The sequence below is a fragment of the Alligator sinensis genome, unplaced genomic scaffold, assembly GCF_000455745.1.
Source record: "Alligator sinensis unplaced genomic scaffold, ASM45574v1 scaffold123_2, whole genome shotgun sequence".
Classification (NCBI taxonomy): Eukaryota; Metazoa; Chordata; order Crocodylia; family Alligatoridae; genus Alligator; species Alligator sinensis.
In genome coordinates, this window is record NW_005841917.1 from 2,573,265 (window position 1) to 2,593,687 (window position 20,423).

Below are 20,423 nucleotides of genomic sequence, written 5' to 3' on the forward strand. Positions count from 1 at the left end.
GAGGAGCTCTTGCACACCTCCCAGCATGTCCCACAGACTTCTCAGGCTGCTGGAGACTCCCCAATGCAGTCAAATGGGCAAGCCATCCCTGACTGGCTGTCTAGCATGGGGGAGCAGTCCTCCCCTCCCCTGCTGCTCTGTCAGTGACAGGAATCAGAATCAGAGGGAAGCAGGGCTAGAAGGGACCTCTGGGCCTGGCTGGGGATGCCTGGGGGCCAGGACCCAGGCTGGGGAGCCTGTCTGTCAAGTGGTGGTAGGGACAGGCTGGGCACTAGCATCACTCGGGAACCATGAATAGGGGCTTAGTGCGCATGCCTTGCCTGGATCTGCCATAGATCAGGAGGAGAGGGGTGCAGGGCAGGATCATTCTGTGCCAGGCTGGAGACACACGCACGTGCACACGCACACACAGAAACATGCATGCACATGCACATACACAGGTACACGTATGCACTGCAGAGAGCCAGGTGGGGTGGCTGTGTGAGGCTGTGCCACTTTTTGCTGTGCCAGGAGCTCTGAAGGGGGGCGGTGGTGGAAAAGGAACTCCCCTGGCCTGGCCTGGTCCCCACCAAGACCCAAGTTGGGAAGTTGGGATGGGGGGAGGTGGAAAGTTGGGAAGGGGAAGGGGGGCACCCAGCAGGGAGGCTCCTTTTTCACCCCCTCCCCTCTTCTGCTAGAGTCCCCAGCACTGCAAATAGCGGTGCAGCACTGCAGCTTCTGGCTGGGGGAAGAGAGCCCCTCTGGCCAGAATATGGCATTGGGGCGGCTGTGTGGACAGAAACTCCCCTTCCCTCTCCCCCCTGCCTGGGGAGAAATGCCCAAAAGTGACTATCAGGTGGCCGGAGGGATGACACGGGGCTGGGTTGAGTGGCTGTCACTGCCTCAGGTTGATGAGAGCTGAGGGGGTGGGGCCGGTCTAGCGGTCCGACAGAGCAGAGGAGCTTTGCCTGAAGCGAGCATGCCGCCCTGCAAGGGACCCTTTGGATGCCAGTGAATGCAACCCAGCTTAATGCCCAATGGGATATGGCACAGATGTTCAAAAAGCACTTCAGTCTAATAGCACATCCATCCAGGGTTAACTTAGAACGTGATCCACCATTTTTAAAGCACTGAACTATGAACATCTGCTTTATTAAGGCGATGAAGTGTTTTCTGCATGCTTGTAGGGTGATAGATATAACATGTGTACCTAGCCACCCATGCTGCAACCCTGGTTATTGTCAACTTCACTTAATATCACACCTGCACACGGGCATTTGATGCCCAAAGGTTGTCTAACAGCTCCCTCAACTACAAATGTAGTCCAGTAAAAGATATCACAAAAAAATCCTTGGCTCTCATATACTTCCTGGACCATCAGAGCTACAGTAACACTCCAGCTTTAGTATCACAGGCTTTGGTTAGTCTTTACATTAGTTTGATTGCAATAGCATTTTTTTAAACCTAACCCTCTTAAATATTTCTTAAATAATTTTGATGTAATCTATGTGACCTACAGTGAAAAGGATTTACAAGAAGTTATTTGAGATGACATTCCTAGTGCTACACATGTGGATCTTTGCCACACAAAAATGACACAACCCTTCCAAGCTTATTCTGATAATATATTTATACCTTGGCGTAGCTTTCTTACTCTCTCTTTTTTGCCCAATATTATTAGAAAAATATGTATTTTAGTTGACCTAAGATGATCCATCTTTCCCTTGTTCATTCCATGAAAAAGGGTGCATATGTGCCCGTGTGCACATCAGTGCAGGCCATGAAGCAATTAGTTAGAAACATATACACTTCTTAGGGTGAATAGATGAATGACCAAAGGTCACCTCACTTGTGAAGAAAAATACTTTATCTGACCCAGAAGAACAATTATATTTTATTGACTTCATGAAGTAACATAATATGCTGATTTTGATTGTGCAATTGTATGTCAAAAGGATATGAAAGCACTTCAGAAAATTCTCATGTGAGACTGGGAGAGGCCTGGAGAAATCATAGATGAAAAAAGGGTTTATTAAGTCATTTAGTCCATGGTTCATTCCCTAAAGTGTATTTTCCATTGCTGTATCCAGTCAAGGTTTAAATGATGCAAAAATAGGGCTTCCACCACTTCCATTGGGAAGCTACTTCACAACCCAGTGGATCCAACTGTTTTGACATTTTTCCTGATTATTCAGAAATAATTGCCACTGCTTAGCTCAATATAAATTGTGCCTAGACAATTCCTTTTCTCCCACAGTAGATAATCTCTTTAAAAATATGTAATTATTTAATTTGTGTCTTGGAAAAGTGAAAGACTTGGTGCTTTGTGGTCTAAATGAAATGATATAAAATAAATGCTAGAAATGTATCTCTTGGGGGGAGAAACTGAATAGAAATTCTCCAAAAGAAGAGAAATACCCTGTACCCTGGTGTACCCTGAAAAGTAACTAAAAAAAATGACACAATGAGGCTTTTGGGAAGATAACTTTGTTAACAATAACACGGACTATGCATAAAGAAAAATAAAATTCACTTCTTGCTGCTACAGCTGAATGGGCTGTGCAGTAACCGGTATACAAGCAGTAAATAGTTATGTCACCGCAGTAAGCAGACACAATTCTAAATACATATAAGGAACATATCTGTTGAGTAAGCAGGTGTCATTTATACAGGTGTTTTTCTTTCCCTATTTTGTTTAACATACTACACTTTAATGGAGTTAGAAATAAAAATCCTTGACTTAACAACACTGCAGAGGGAAGGGTAAAGACTGGTGAAGTAAAGAGTCAAACTCCATTTACAATAGGTAAGGAAATAATAAGAGGGGGCAAAATGAATCTGGATTGCTGGCAGAATGAACCTTTAATGTAAGAGAAAAGAATACAGTAGGAGCTTGCTTGAAATGTATTCTTGCTATGTATTAACAATGTGTATTGTTAATGTATTACTTTTATTTCTCCTATCCACCAAGAGTAAATGGTGGGTAATAGCACTGACAAAACACACTGATCCTTATTTTAAAACTCATCTGCTGCTTACAGGCGTGACTAAACTGTCGTCTTAAGAGGTGAGAATTTTTAGAGGGCCTGAGTACAATAAAACATATACTTTTGTTTCCTACCTTTTAATGGAGTCTATTAAGAAAAAGGGAACCTTTTTCTGGTATGTGAAACACTGTATCATGCTAACTATAAGTTAAGATTTAGCCAAAGCATTTATGATAAACTTAATATGCATTTGTTTCTCATATAGTATTACTTTAATAAACAAATCAGTGTCACATTCCTGCATGACGCAATTTCAGCCCATTATTAATCATACCAAATGTTATTTCGGACCTTTACTTTTCTCCCCTAAATATTGTCAGTGGAATATTGTAGGCCTCTGCTGTTTTCTTTCAGCGCATTCGAGGTCGAAAAGCCAGTCTGGAGGAAATACAGCTGGTTCACTCTGAACATCATTCACTGCTGTATGGCACCAGCCCTCTGAACAGACAGAAGCTGGACCCCAGGAAACTCCTAGGTCTGTACAGGCCTCTCTATTCTACTGAGAACAGCACATTCCAGCACTGTCATTAGTCATAGCTGGTGTCAGTTTAAAATACTTGGCAAGCAGTGTGACAAAAAATCACTTTTTCCAAATGCATTGCAATGTGGAATGAGAATCTTGCAATAGAAGCCAAATATAGATTAGTAAAATGCACAGGCTGGAAAACAGCAATAGACATTTCCCCACATTTGCTTCTAAATCATCTAAGTGTTAACCCATTAATGTTATCCATTGCTCACCAGAAATCAGAGCAATGGCAATTTGGAATGCAATTGATCTTCTATATCCTTGTGTCATTCAATTAAAAAATATGAGATAAAAATACATTTGTCAGAATTGCTCTTCTGTTATTTTCATTTATTTTATATATTTTAAACATTTTTTCATCCACATTGGGTGTAAATCACACTGAATTTTATGTTTATAGCTGTTCACTGTATGGTGTATGGTATGCTTTTAAAAATGATAAATATTCTATTTAAAATGCTTTTATAGATAGATTAGAAACAATCCAGCATCACTGCCACATGAAATGTCACAAAAGTAATGTTGAGATGCATGGTCAATGCTTGACATGCTTTTATAAGATGAGTTCTAGGGTTAGATACTTGGATAACTGGGGCACAAAGCAATGTACCTTGACAAACCAACAACAGTTAATATGAGAAGAAATACTCTCAGAAATTTTGGGGCTACGTAATACCCCTTTGATTAAAATCTTACACTATGTATCCCAAAATATTAGGTGTCACGCTATACATTAGACTTTTATTTCACTTGGCACAAGACACTGAGCTTTGACTATATAATGAAAAAACACCTTTTTTCAGATATAGTAACTACTGTTATCACTGTGCTTAAGTGTCTCTCTGATCTGCAATGCAAGCTGATGTTAATGATTTTTTTTCTGAGGTAGAGCACTAGTTCTGCTGTGAGATACCATCAAGATAAAAGGAAATCAGATTGATTGCAGTTTTTTATATCACTTTTTATGTTTTATTAAGCAAGCTCTTTGGGATGTCAAAGGTCAAGACTACTTACAATTTGATAGAGTTGATTAGGAAATAGAATTTCCTTCTACAGGAAATTCCAATATTACAATTAATTGAAATATGAAATTGAAAAATCGATATGAAAAATCTTCATTTTTTTTAAATGAAGAGCCTGAAAATTTTGATTTTGGAAGATATTTGTCAAAATGGTGCATTTTGATTATGTTTAAGTATTTCATTTGGACTGTATTATTTTGATTTATTTAATCACTTCTACTATTAAGTATACCCTGTAATACTATAGAAATATTATTATCCCTTTTTAACCTAAGGACTTAACAAAATTTTAGGTGCTGCTCATTGTTTTGGTTACAAAGAAACTTAGTTTACAAAGCCTGGTATCTTTTATATAATCCTGCATATTTACAAAGAATGCTTAAAGTTATATTTTTTTGACCATAAGAGGAATTTAAAAAGACGGTTTCTTTGCTCATAGTTACAAGTCTCTGGCAACCAACACGTAGAATTTTTTATCAGCATCATGCTCCCAGTGTTGGCTCTAGCTGTGCCCTTAGCTTTATGTCTCGCTCTGTCTATGTTTCTGTGATTTCTTTCATACACATATGCACATTTTTGCATGCACATGCCCCTCCTCCTTTAAAACAATAGAGAGTGAAGTGTCTTTGGCACAGGTGCTTTGGTTCTGGGTGGTAATTTGTATATGTTTTGCCTGGAAATTCCTGTTGCTTTAGGATTCTGGCTCTGTAAAGAAGCTTAACTTTTTTTTTTTTTTAACATTTAACATTTTCTTGGATGCTCAGCAAGCATTTCAATAAGATTAAATCTAACCCATAGCAGCATAATACTACAATTAATATTTGAATATAATGTTAAAATGTAGCAAATCAAAATGATAAAATCAAAAGAGAATGTTTCCCATTGAAAATTTCATCAAAATCTACAACTTTCTATTTTTTTTTAATTCTTTCAAAAAGTATTGGCGGGATGTCTTAATTAAAAGGAAAGGAAACGGTGACAAAAATCAATCCCCCTCTGGTTCCCCAACTTGCATGTGTGCACGCACACGTACACTCCCCCCACTCTCCTGTGGTATGAGGGAAGCACAGTATACAGCTGGCAGAATGGAAACCACACATATTCCATGAGATTTTGTTGCATATAAAAAATATACTCAACCCTTTCTGTGTAGCTTAAAAAAAAAAAAAATAAATAAACAAAAAGCCCAGGAAAGACTGAAAAATTGAATAGTGGAAATGGGATAAATGTAGAGCCAGAAATGTAGTCCTTGGTAAGAAAGACATATTTTACAAGTTACACACTGTGAGGCCCTGATTCAGGAGAACTTCTGTGTTCAAGAAGGTTGCTTAACTGTTTTAAGTCCCATTGAAGTCCTTAGAATGTAAGCACATGGTTATAATTAAGTATATGCTTAAATGTTTTTCTGAAGAGGTTGACATAGGCATATATTTATTTTTTCCCTAAATCAGCGCCTACCAGCTCAGTTATTACAAATGACTGTTTAATAATTATGCAACTTTTTATGCTGTACAAAACTTACTCTTTGGATTACTCATATTTCACTATACTGTGCTAAACAACACGCCATGTTGCATTACATCTGTATGTGATGCAAGTTAATACAGAGGACGATGTGTCACATTACATTATGGTTTAATATCACAGGATATAACATTTCAAACCTCTTTGAATAAGCACAGAAGTAGCACAAGTTATTTCCAGAGAGGTTCTGCAAATTCTGTTTGATTTTTCCCTCCTCTCTGTCATAAGAGAATGTAAAAAGCAAGTTTCTAATGATCACAATTTGTAAATGTGAAAACTATGCTGTCAGCACATCTCAGCCACTAATGCTGTATTTTAATGTGGAACCAGAAGGTACCTTCATGTGATGAATACTCAGTGCATTACAGTTTCAGTACAGCTGTAAAGTGATTACTTAACACAATTGTCTTCAATCAGTAAATAACTGAAACTGGGAAAGAATTAGGCCCCTAAACCTCTCTTGTTTTCTGCTAACTTGCATGCAACTCATCTTTCCACAAAGGCATGTTTTTGCCACTGCTTCCTTCATTTACCAAACCCTCAATTCTGCATCATGCATCACACAGACGGACTGCCATATGCATGAGGATTCCCCCTAACAATTGGGTGTTTGCTGTCTAGACACTTAACTTTGTATCACCATCTTCCCCTTTCTTTGTGTTTGTCATTTCAGAAAAGAGAACCTTTGTGATTCTCCTACTGTAGCACTCCTTTATTTGTGCCTCATTTTTTTTTATCCAAGAGTAATAGACCACTCATATCATATTACCCATGCCTTATGCCACCGGTCATTTTCTTCAGGTGTCTGAATTTTAACCATGCAAACCCTGTCCTGATACTAGGCTGAGGAATTTATTATACACTTTTTACTCTCCTCCCACCATAATTGGAACATTATAGTCCTTTTCTATTACTGATACATTCAGTGGAAGAAATATGTCATAGCGAGTCATCAGTTTCTTTTGGCGTATCATCTATAAGGACCTCTTGAACTGCCTGATTTTGAAAATTTTTACAGCCGTTTTGGGTCTTTTCATCAAGAGCACTGGCGATCTTTACATTGCTATGATACTAGTTGGGTAATGGTCCCACTTGTTGGAAAAGCCTTTCCATACTGTTTTTTTTTCTATGAGAGCTTGATTTCTTTTTCTGTTTTCTTACCACACAATTATCTACTTCTCTGATGGTTGTGCAATAGAGAGTGCATGTTTTGCTAAACTTTGCAATGTGTTGAAAAGTTTTTGTGCTGCTTTTTCTCCTGTGTCACTAGTTCAGTGTTGAATACTATCTGCTGATGGAGTTCTGTCTTGCCTCACCATCTGTCTTTTATGTCTTTTTCTATGCATAACTAGCACAGCCTCATGGACACATCTGAGAATTCATTTCCCCCCTTATGTCCCATCTGTTTGCCACTGCATTTAAAAAAAATGTTTTCAGTATGTCATCTTTATCTCATGCTCCAGTGTATTTAGTCATGAACTCTTCCTCCCATTTTAATGGTATCTGATTTTATTTTTAGTTGCATCATTTTCATTTATTTCCCAGGCATTACTATCTGGAAAATGGCATGTTCACTAGGCATTGATTTTGCATAACAAGAGAGCCAGTAACCTCTTTCTGATCCCCTCCCTGTCATGCCTTTAATTCCTCTACCCAAACACCTGGATATAGAGTGACTTGGGGCACAAAAGACTCTACCCACCCACTGTACCTGTGGGACCCTTGCATAGTCCTCTAGGAGGCTTTCTTTAGCTTCTCACGCCAGTGTGGTTTCCACATTTTGTGACCAGATCAACGTAAATTATTCTATTAAATGGAAATAGCTGCAAATTCAGTCTGTCTTGGGATTTCACTGTAAGGCACTTTCTTCATCTCAGACTTTCTGGTCTGGTTTCTCAGTGCAAAAAGATTGTGATGGCTTGTAATCTTTATACACTTCATTTATACCACTTAACTATGAGTAACTCTCACACATGCCTCTTCCTCAGAGTAGGTTGTTACTCCCAAGCAACTTGATTGATATGCTTTGTAGCATTTCCTCCATATGGTAAAGTTACAAAACTAGTTCAGTGGTATGATGGGAGAAATCTCTATTCTTTTGCATGACTGCTGTAGGATCAATCATCTTATAAACGCCAACACTAAACGGGTCAAACCTGGACATTCCTATCCAGTTTTAATAGATCTTATTAAGGCAAACATGTGGTTCGCTAGTTTTAAAAATGAATATAGGACTGAATAAAAACTGGGTAACAATTCATTTTCCTATTTTTGTATATTGAATAAATTAAAGAATAAATTGGACACATTTTGTATAAAATATGTTTTATAAAGTTTTATTAGTTTATTAATGCTATCAGTTCATACAGTACTGATAAAATATGCAGATACTTATATTTGTTATAGGCACTTAAAATAATCATGTAGAAATCTGTAAAGCAGGTGGTAAACTACTAGTAAAGTAGTAGGAAAGAGGCAAACCAAGAGAAGAAAACACTTTACATATTCAAGGAGAAAAAGGATGTTTTTAAAAAAAAAATCCAAAGTTAGACACCCCTCTACAGATGTGGGACAAAAACAAACAAGCTGCGCTTTATTGGAAGAGGCAGCACATTAGTTCAACCCAGCTCTGTCATGTCTGTATAGATTGGGAGCTTCAGCGGGGCTTTTTGGCTCTTTTATCTAAAGCTGATTCAAACAGCTAGTAAATAAAAGCACCAAAAAAGCCACACTGAAGTGCTTGATCTATACAGATGCTGCAGAGCTGGGTCCAACTAACGCAATGCCTCTTCTGGGCATGGGCTGGGCTGGGTGCAGGGGTGTGCTGTTTTTTGCCGGGGGGGCGGAGTGAGTGGGGTATGTTTGTTAGCAGGAGAATCAACTCATGAATTAAGAATGAATATTTCTTAACACTTGTGGGCTCTTTTGAAAATAAGTGTTTCAAAATTTAAACCCACGGTCCAAAGACTGACTTGCTACCTTCAGCTAATACATTTTTATTCTAAAATTATGGTATTTTTGTTTATTAGTTAGCGAGATGAATAAGTTAGGATTGAATTAATGATTTTTCTTTATGCTCATTGTTGTCTTTTCTTTTTAACATATAGGCAACGTGTCTCAAAAGCTCTTTTCATTGTTGCCTTGCGGGGGACTTGGGGTAAGTAGAGGCTGTCTGTGTAATTTGGGTAGTGTAACAAGAATTTATTAATTCATTCTTTCTTTACTCTTGTGTTTACTAGGCGATATGCATCAGGAGTTAATAAACAGTAGCACAAATTAGAAAAGGCTTGGGTCTTATTGCTTTTGTGAGCTTTTCTCAAGATACAGTGTCCAATGATACATTCTTATTCTTAGAGTGCAATATCACTGGAGAAATTTTTCCCTGAAAATGTGTGTGACTTTTTAATTTCTCTACATATTGTTTTTCCTTTGTATAAATTAACTGTTTTTTATAGGAAAGTAATGTGATAATGAGGGTGGATGTACTTTAAAAGAATAGAGTTTGGATGTGAAAGACACCTGATAAAGTTGTTATAGCCCTGAATTCCACAGGAAAAAGTAATAATAAAGCGCACATACGTCAATGGGGTTGATTAGTAACTGCTGAGGCATGATTTGGATTAATGTAATATTATTAAATTAGCATTTTGACCAAAATTTTTAATACCAGATCTTGGAAACCATTTATGCTGATATACTGACACATTTGAGTATCAAAATAGTTCTATTAGCCAGTAGGCTGAAATTCCTCAGGGAAATGCTGTTGAAATGTTAAGAGAAGAATTGCTCAAAATTCCTGATGCCTACCCCCTGCCCCAAAAGAGAACATTTTTATTAACACTTGAAAAACCTTCTTCTCTTAGTCTTCTCTTATTTACCAGTGAAGGTGAGAAATGGTTTTCCACCACAGCTACCCAACTCTTTGTGTCCCAAATGGAACGATTAACAATCGCTGTCAGTATTATCAAGGTGTAATCCAGATAGTATTAGCAATTGATATGCTGGCTGTGTTGCAAATTTGTTTTAGCTCTCTTTCACCATTTTTATGTTCAGGAGCAAAACCACAGTCTCCAGAGTGCAATTGGAGCTACAGGCTAACTTCCAGTGCAATCCTATAGGTTTGCTTTTGCTCTGCTGAAACCTGCCAACATATTTGATTCACTTTTGTTCCCCACATAGGACAGTTTTCATACCACCCTAATCTTTGTTGCGGGATTTTCTTATTATGTGATAATGCCATGAAGCATGAATCTGACAAAAAGCATATTCAGGTTACAGGACATTAAAAAATGCAACCGTTTTTCTTTTCAGTTATTATTATTTCTAAATATTTCACCAATGGGAATTAAAGGGCAGAAACTCAGGTAGTACAGATCACTGTGACTCCATTACTTACAATAGATTAACAACAGCTGAGGATCTGGTGCAAAAAGAACAAGCAAGAAATGAGTAAAGACCACAGGAATTGCTGTCCCCTTATGTGGGTACAGAGAAATTGGCATAAAGTACTTAATATCCTTAATTGCATATGAATACTGGAAAGTAGTAAAGAGGACCATGTCCTCATATTCTTTTTGAGGGTACAATTTTGGAAGATGTTTCTTTTAGGAAATAGAAGATGAAGACGATTAGTTGTGTCAAAAGAAAAATTGTTGAAGAGAACAATGGGCTTTGAAATGCTTCTGTAAATAAGAGAAGCATAATGTTGTGCTCTGAATTTACAGCTAATACAATTAAGGAAATGCTCATCATACCTTTGTTTTTCAAAATGTTGAGAGGAATCTGCATTTTGTCAGGCATTTTATGTTTAAGAATCACACAAACTGAAATATATGTTGCAGCGTCAGATCCTGTTTTCTGTTCCACCAGTTAGTTTGCCTCTTGATGTTTGTTTATTTTCATGCTTGCTTTGGGATTCTCTTAAAAGAATAGGGTTTATGACCTTTTCCAAGGTAAATAGTTGAGCTTCAGAGCCTTCTTTTGTCTGAATTTACTTGTCTGTTAGTTTAAATGAGCTCTGGAACAGGGAACTGCTTCAAGCTGAGTAGAAGGCATTCCTCCATTTACTTTCTATTTTAAGGGTGGGATAAAGAAGAATCATTGCTATTTGATAGCGTTCAGGATAATAATGGGTATAAAGCAACAAGCAGCCTAAAGCAGTAAGCTCAGGACAGTGTTTGCATGACAGCGCTATGTGTGGGGATGGACACATTTTCTCATTTGCTGGTCAGCAGATCATCTTTGTTTTCTTTGTTTCTTTGTGTGGTAGAGAGATACAGGCCTGTGCTAGAGAAGACAATGGGAAAGTATATTTTAAAATACTCCCATTCTTTAAGAAGACCTTATGAGAGTTGTCTGCTTCTTTGGGGAGATAATAAATAATCAGAAATTGCTTGGAAATGGAAATATGTAGGGCCAGATAATCAGCTACTGTAAATTGGCATCACTCCCTTAATACCAATCTAAGAACCAATCCAAAAAAAAAAACAAGAAGAAGAAGAAAAAAGACCTGAGGAAGGTTGGGGTTACCAAAAAGTAGGTACCTAAGTCTATAATCATAATCTTGAAATGTCTCCTCAAATGCAATCTAACCGTGGGGATGTGAAAACTCCATTGATACCTATCTCACCCTAAAGCCCACAAATTAGGTATTACCCTGCATAAATCCCCTGAGAGGCATCACCCATTAGGTGTTCTCACATGTCTAATGCATAATTACATACATATGAAATCCAGACCTACCAAATTAGGCCCCATGCAAAATACATTGGGAGTGACTGCTTTCTGTTGGACACATCTCTCTGTCGTTACCCCCCACCTCCAACAGTAGCCTTGTGGTTGAAATGTTGACAAAGGATACTGAGATTCAGGTTCAATTCCCTCCTCTGCTAGAAATGATTCATACCTGCATTTTCCAGCTCCCAAAAGAATGCCCTAACCTTCAAACTAATGTTTGTGCTGCACTTTGCAGGGAATATACTCCACTTCTTGTGCTGGAGCTAGGCCTTTGTGCAAGCAAGAATTCTTTGGCCTAGAAAATACAGTAGGGGAACCTCTGTAGACTCTGTAGCCTAGTAGTTAGGGTAGTTACTTTGGGAACCAAAACTCTTGGTTCCAGTACTTGCTCCAGGGACTATTTAGGTATTTTACATTCATCAGCAGCAGCAGCAATCTCTAGCAGTCAAGGATGATCGTCTTCCATGATTGCCTTGTCTGTGGGTCCAAAGATGGCTGACAAAGCCAATCTTGGATCAGTAGGTTCTACTGCAACTCAGCACATGTTTTTGTGAGAGATGGGTGGCTCAGGATTCTTGATTCAGTCCACGACATGCTGTTTCTGCTGCTCCCAATTTTCCATCTCTTGTTGTCATCATGAGTTTTCAAAATACTGAGATCCTTGCAGCAGACTCTTCCTCCATTTGGGGTGGTCCTGGGCTATCATCTCCCATGAGTTGATGTCGATGCTGCATTTTTTCTTTAAGTTGGCCTTGAGGATGTCCTTGAAGTGCTTTCTCGGCCATCCTCTGGAGTGTATGCCTCGACTGAACTGGGAGAATAAAATTTTTTTCAGGAGTCTGCAGTCAGATATCCAGACAATGTGACTGCCCCAGCAACGTTGATGTTGGATGATCATCACCTTGATGCTTGTGGTGTTTGCTTGTGAGAGGATGCTAATGTTGGTGCATCTATCTTTCTACTGGATTCCAAGGATCTTCCACGGGCAGTGTTGATGGTACTTCTCCAGAGACTTGAGAAATGTCTTCTATATGTTAAGGTGACTTCTGTACCTGGTTTCAGCTCTGTACAGTAAGGTCGGGATCACAAATGCTTGATAAACTATGAGCTTGGTTTCAAATCTGATGTTGCAATCTTTGAACACAGATTTCCTCAGGCATCCAAAGGCTGCACTTCCACATCTGAGGTGATGTTGGATTTTTAATCAATGTCAGCATTCTGCAAGAGATGGCTTCTGACAAATAAGTAGTTGCAGGCTAAGCAGCAATGGCAGCACCACCAGGATGTGGTGGGGACAGCAGATGGCAATGCTGTACCTCCTGAAAAGCCACGTATATCCTCTGATAGTGCTGTGACATAGTGAGTACAGGTTGGCACTATAATAAGCCTGTCCAGTTTCCAGCCATGGGTCTACAAGTCCTCAATGGTGGAGCAGGTGGAAGAAGATGTTAGAATCTCAATGGCTGGGGAGGGGGATGAAGGCTGCAGTGGAACGAGATCTCCAGTTGGCTTGGCCTCTTTGCCACTGGATCACGGTCCTGTTCTGTCAAGAACCATGTAGAAGCTGATGTGCAGCAGCTTCTCCATGTTAAATTTTTTTTTTAAAATTACATTAAAAAGCCATTGGATAAAACATATAAACATTCTTGGAGTCCTGTTCCCCCTTACTCTCTCTCTCTAGCCCAATGAACCTTTTATTATTTTATGCATATTGGCAGAACATTAACAGGAAGGGCAGACAGTGCCCTCCCCTGCACTGTTATATATCCAGATAGTTGGGTATTCTGTTCTGACAACTGTAGCTGTGAGCATGAATTATATTGGGCAGAGAATGAAATTCAACCTAATTCATCTTGGGCAAGTGCTCTAACCACACAGTTTTTTTTATATAGGAATCACTTCATTCTGCTGCCCCCTAGTTTAAAACAGAGGGGTGATTCTTGGTTGCTTTTTGAAATAAGATTCAGGACTCTGGACCCCAAGAGAAGAGAGGTGCTTCTGCAAAGTACTGTAAGAACTAAACTCTGGAGAAGAACAAGATCCAGGACACACTGCAGTCCTCAGTACTTCTTGTTGGTTAACTTGAGGAGGCTCCCAACTGAGAACACTGCTTGCTTTGAATCCCATTTTGAGGCATCCAATTTTACCCATGCACCATTGGGGAGTCAAGATGCCTTGCCTAACATGAGGTTTTGGTTTCCAGTCCAGATCAGAGATACCTAAAAGTTAGGCATTTCACCAGTGTTGTGCTACCTTAATCCCTTTTAGTATCTAAGGCCATGTGTAGATGAAATGAGGGGTGTGTGCACTACATTTTAAAACGGGCTAAATGCTTTTGCACTGCTTTAATGGTGTTGGTGTTTGCATGCCTTGGCAGCGTATTGCGTGTTAATTCCAGTGCATTAATTCTAGCCATAGGAAATTTGGCAGCATAATGCGCCTTAAATGACTTGCTGAGGAGTTTTAATTTGTTGTGCCTACAGCTGTGGAGTGAAGCACCAGGCTCCGTGCAGCTCCGTGGCTCTCCAGGAAGCCCTGCAGGCAGCCTGGCAGCGGCTTGGGAAGGCAGGTTCCACCCAAGAAAAGCGGCAAGCCTGATTTTCCCCCCCTCTGTCACCCCCCTGAGCCTGCCTGAGCTGCGCGGGGGCTCGGTGTTTCTCTCCATGGCTGCGGTGCCTCCTGGGACTGCCTGAGCTGGGTGCCTGCAAGCGGGTGCCGCCTGAGGGGAGGGGGCACCACTGCCGTGAAGGGAAGCACCAGCCCCCCCACAGCCCAGGGACCGCTCCACCCACTGGCAGCTCGCCCTCCCCTCCCCACCAGAGAGGCAGGTAAGTCAGCAGGGCATGTGCATGACATGGGGGTTTAAACGGCCCTAAATTGAAGCGGCGTTTTTAAAAACCCACTGCTTCAATGTAGGGCCCCTGTTTTAACTACACACACCCTAGCTCTTAACTCCTTATGCAGTGCTACAAAACATGGAGCAAGTTTAGTCATTCAAAATGTATTATAAACAATAGTATTATTTTATGGGTTTTTATTTTCTTTCAGGAACTATTATTATTTGAATATAGACAGGTTTCTTTACATTTTTTTCTGGGTTTTTTTGTGTGTATATTTATACAACAATACGACAAACCAGTTTTTAGGGGAGTGGGGCAGAGAATGGTAAAATATTAGAGTTTATTGTTTATTGCCTTGTCCCATGTTTGTAATCAAGGTGCCCCTCTTTGCAAAGAATGATGCAAGGGAATATGCATAACTTTTTATGATCTGGGTCTTATTACTCATCTTTGTTATAGAAAATGTTTGTGTTGTCTTTTGCAGTAAAACATGTTCTTTCGGTGAATGGATTATTGTAGTTATTGACAAAGAGGGACTTGTCAGATTTGTTTCTGCTTCTAGTTTGTGTTTTTCTTTTCTGATTTTGCTTTTTTGATATTGATTGATAACAGTAATGTTTTCATGTGTATAGAGTGCTGCTTTGAACTATCACAATCCTTTAGATATAATTTGGAAATGAGCCACGCAAGTAAGTGTTGTTGCTGTATTTGGTTTTGTGGGTCACTATAGTCTCTTAAGACAGTTAAATGATTTGCTTCTTTTACCATTAAAAAAATTAAGGCATCATATTAGCTCTTGATTGTGTGGGTGATCTTTCTCTTCTGTTGATATGTACCATACTGTATCATGTAGGAAATACGCAATGATTTTGTGATGTGTAAAGTTTTATTGCTTCCATTATTTACAAGGAATCACACAGAAGGCCACTGCTACCTTTATAACTGCTATATCATTATTGTTATTTTGTGTACTATAGTAGGTCCCAGAGACCCATCCAACACCAAGGAGACTTTTCTGAGAGGTGTCATGTACAAGTATATTGAGGAACAGCTTCTGACTAAAGCTCTTATAATCTAAAGAAGATGCCAGCATAATTAATAAAGCATACATATTCTGTGACCCTCACTCATGGTTGTCCTTTTTCACCAGTCCAAATTAAGTGTCATGATATTATTCTGACCTTTTAAGCATTGTACATTCTCTTTGTTTTCACTTCTCAGCAGCAAAATGGCTGTACTAGGGACAGGTTAGTAGTGATTTGGACTCTAAATCAGCTAAATATTTTTCATGAAAAAAAACAGCAATCCTAACGTATTTTACAAAGTTTTATAAGAAACCATATAGGCAATAAATCTATCCCTTTGCCTGTAAAGCTGGGCTGTCTAATTCTTTGAGCCAGACAGTGCAGGTCTCACTGGGAGATATAAATGTTGACTAATTCTAACCCTTTAAAATTGGCTGAAATTGGTAGGGGGGGGGGGGGTTTTTTTCCAATTTTGTATCTTAGAATTTTCAAGGACAAATAGTTTCCAAGTGTAGGAAGATTGGGACTCTACCTCTTTCCACTGATGCTCCTAATTCTTTCTATGGACCTGATATTCCTGTAGGATTTAGTATTATCAATCCCATACTTCATGCTATTTTAGTTTGGGAGGTGGTGGGGGGTGGAAGGGAAATTCCACATGTTGGAGAAAGAGATAAAACCTGTTTTAAGACTAGCAGTTTTAATAATGACTGATGGTTCTTGGAAACTGCTCACAGTTTTGGAATCTTACAAGTAGTGGAGGGATGATGGGCAGAGTACAGGTGAGATGGCCAGAAGAGGACGCTAAGTACAACTCCGTTGATTGCCAAGATAGGTTGTTATATGGATATATCCACCAGAGAAGTGACTGATCATTTGATTAACTTGTCCATTACAGCCACTCCCTCTGAGGTGCATTATGAAATTGTCAATTAAGGGAAGCAGAGAGTGTAGTTTAATATAGGTAAGTTTCCTCTCCTGTTCTTTGGTATGTCAGTAAAAGTAGTGATTGTTTTCTTGCCTGTTTGACCTGCTGCTGTGTGAAGAAATCTTGAAATCATTTCTCAGCCATATTTTTTTTGTCTAGTTGATAGGCAAAAAACCCACAAAAGCAAGGAAGAGCAGGCTTTTATGATAATGTCATCATCGGCTTCCAGCTTCAAAAGCTTCTGCGGCTTTTCAGTTGTCATTTATAACTTGGAACTGAACCCACCCATAATTCCCTTGATATGTTTAGAGAAATTGATAACAGACCACTTCTTTTATGGCTCAGAGGAGGCAACTCCAATCACATCACTATTGGCAGTCAATATTATTTTCTGACATGGTTGTAAAAGTATAAAGGGGGCTTATGGCATTTGTTTAGATGAGGAATGGGCTCTCAAGCTGTGCTGGGGTTTATGGGTCCAGATTAGTGAGAAGCGAAGGGAATATGATGTTTGCAAACAGGATATGATTTTATTTAAGTTTGGGTTTCATACTTTGTTCCCTGGAGACTGCCCTGCAGACAGAAGAGAATTCCACTTTTATCTTATGAAATAAGGCAGTTGTCCAATACCAAAATAATAAGAAAAAAAAAAAACCCCAAACCCATCTGCAACGTGCAAAGCCAAATCTTTAAATTGGAAGAGGAGGAGCTGCGGCAAAGTCAAAACAGCCCCCTGCATGGAAATGGACTTTTATAACATAAATGTTGAATGAGGGCCCTCATATGCTAACTATTTCATGTATTTTGGTCAGTCTAGCCAGGCTGTGCCACACAGAACAGCTTGCAGTATTGTGTACATGCACACTGAATTTCTTCTAACTTTCTGTTTGTGCATATAAACTATGGGTCAAATTCACTGTCAGTGTAAGCAGATGTATTTTCATTGACTTCTGTGGAGTTCTGTCCCTATGACAAACCATGGGAAGAAACTAAAATGCTACCCAGGCTATATGTAGTTTATTTTATAGTTGAAAAAATGCATGGAGCTGTCTTTCAGAAGTTAAGCATTATCTTTTGTCTCAGCCCCTCTGGAAGAAAGAGTGGATGCAAGGTGTTTGATCTTATTAGGACAGAACTTTATTATCTCATCCAGAAACATTTAGCAGGCAAAGCATTGTACAGTGCAGGTCATCAATCTTTCCTTGATTGTTCCATTTCATCTCTTCTACTTTTCAGTCTGGTTCCAGTCCATTGCTTGTAATAACCTTCATAAAAGGGTTAAGGTGAAAGGGGGTTCACCATGCTGTACCAACTCAAGAAGTCCCAGCCCCCTCTTCCCAGATTTCTTAGGGGACTGCTTCTAGGTGCCCTTCCAGTTCCTGTTCATTGGAGAACCAAAATCTGTATGGAAAGGGCACTTTCAGTGGACACCTCTACCAAAGAGGCACCAGCAATTAACTTGACTCCCTCCCTTGAACCATAGGCTGGTTCTCCGGTAATTAATAATTTCCCTCCTAATATCATCCTGGTCAGGTAGATATTCCCCATTACCCCTAAAAACCTCAAGCATGCATTACAAACATTCCTGAGGTGTAACAGCCAATCCACCCTGCTGCCATGCAAATTTACCTCATTCAAGAGTTGTCTGGCCTTTGTCAACTGCTTAGCTTTGGTGGATGCAACATTTTGGACCAAATTACATTACATTCCAAGAAAAAAAAATCCCTGAATGTGCCCTTAATGGTTCTTGGTGACCAGGTCAATGTTTTCAGAAGTTCCCAAATCATTTTCACTGAGGGAAATAGTGATCATTTCCAGACTGCTTCTTGGCTGCCAAAGGATGTTACAGCAGTTTCTGCAGGTATCAGAACGAAGCATAGCTGTGAAATTGAACATGACCTAGTTACTCATTGGTGTGCCCGGTGTACAATATTGTGTCTGTAGACCCACACATCAGCTTGCCCATCCATGAGCAAGCTCGCCCATTAAAATGAAGAGGTAAAATTAGCTTACATGCTGATAGCTGTGCTTCTCCTGTATAGATTCATAAGGCTGGAAGTGACCTCAGAAGATCATAGGGTCCAGCCCCCTGCACCAAGCAGGAAAGATAACTGGGGGTCAGGTGACCCTAGCAAGGTGACTGTCTAGTAGACCTGTGCGAATAGGGAAGTATTTGATTTGGATTTGGCCAATTTGGAGGACAGTAATTCAATTTGGAGATTTGGATCACTGTCCTAAATCGATTTGGTGCTGATTCAGAGAGATTTGGAGACTTTGCCATAGACTATAATGGGGAATCATTGAAATACCTATAATTTTGTCATTTTTTGGCTGACTCAGATAAAACTTGCAGGGATGGTAGCCCCTTCTGAGGGCATGAAGCTTGCCATGTTTCAAGGAGATAGGTGCAGGGGAAACTGCACCTCAAACTGGTGAAAGCTGAACTTGTGTCGTGTGTGTGTTAAGGCACATTTGGATGAAAACAGCAAATAGAAATTGAAAGAAATGGATTGGATAGGGATAAGTAGAGGGATTCTAGTTAGTAAGCTATATCCAATCCTTTCCAAGAACATAAAGTAGCAGGAGACTTACTAGGTAGGAAGCCAAGCCAGTCCAATACCTTTCAGCCGCTGTTGCTCAGGCAGAAACAGCTCACAAAAGGAATAGAAAGCCTGCAGACAGAGGTTTATATGCAGTTTCTATGTCCCTCCCCCAGAGCACTGTGATTGGAAGGGGACTCAGGGAAGATCACAGTCACTGGCCAGCTACAGATGCCATTCTTTCCCCCCTGCTCCCTTTCCCTCTTCTCATTTTCTGTTCCCCTGAAAGACTGCCTTCCGAATCTCTGAAGCTTTTCCGAATCTTTTCTGAAACCATTCAAAGGCTCCAAATTGACTCAGAGTTTTAATTTTTTTTCTCTTGATTCAATTCGAATTCACTGATTTAGTTTCCGAATCAGGCCAAATCTTCTCCAAATCAAATTGCAGACCAAAGCTTTGCACACGCCGACTGTCTAGTCTCCTCTTGAAGATTTCCGGGGTAGGTGATTGCACCACCCTGGAGAAAGCTTATTGCACAGTCTGGACACCCTGCCTGTGAAGAAATTTTTCCTAATGTTGAGCTTGAATTGATCTTCCAGGAGTTTGTGGTCATTACTCGTGATTTTCCTCTCGGGTACCTTGGTGAACAGTTGCTCACCGAGTCCTTGATGTACTCCCCTAGTATAGCAGTAAGCTGCTACCAGATCCCCTCTCAGCCTTCTTTTCCTCAGGCTGAAGAGTCCCAGATCCCTAAGCTTTTCCCCATATGGCTTGCCATGTAGGACTGTGATCATACGGGTGGCTTTTTTTTGGACTCTCTCCAGCTTGTCCCCATCCAAGCTTGTCCACATCCTTGTTAAAGTACAGTGCCCAGAACTGGATGCAGTACTCCAGCTGCAGTCTCACCAGCTCTGAGTAGAGCAGAAGAATCACCTCCTTGGTTTTGCTGGAGATGCATTGATTGATGCATGTCAGAGTATTATTTGCCCTACCCACTACAGCATCGCACTGCCAGCTCATATCCATACTGTGGTCTATTATTACCCCCAGGTCCCTTTCATTTATGGCGCTAGTCAGTTTGGTGCCACCAAGCCTGTAGCTGTGTTGGGAGTTGCTCGAACTGAGGTGAAGAACTTTACATATGATTAAACATTTGAAATCCAGAGTCTGATTAACTGGGAACCCTGACTCCAAGCTGGGCTGAAGCTACAGCTCTCTCAGAACTAAATGAGTGTGATTTAAAGTTATGTGTA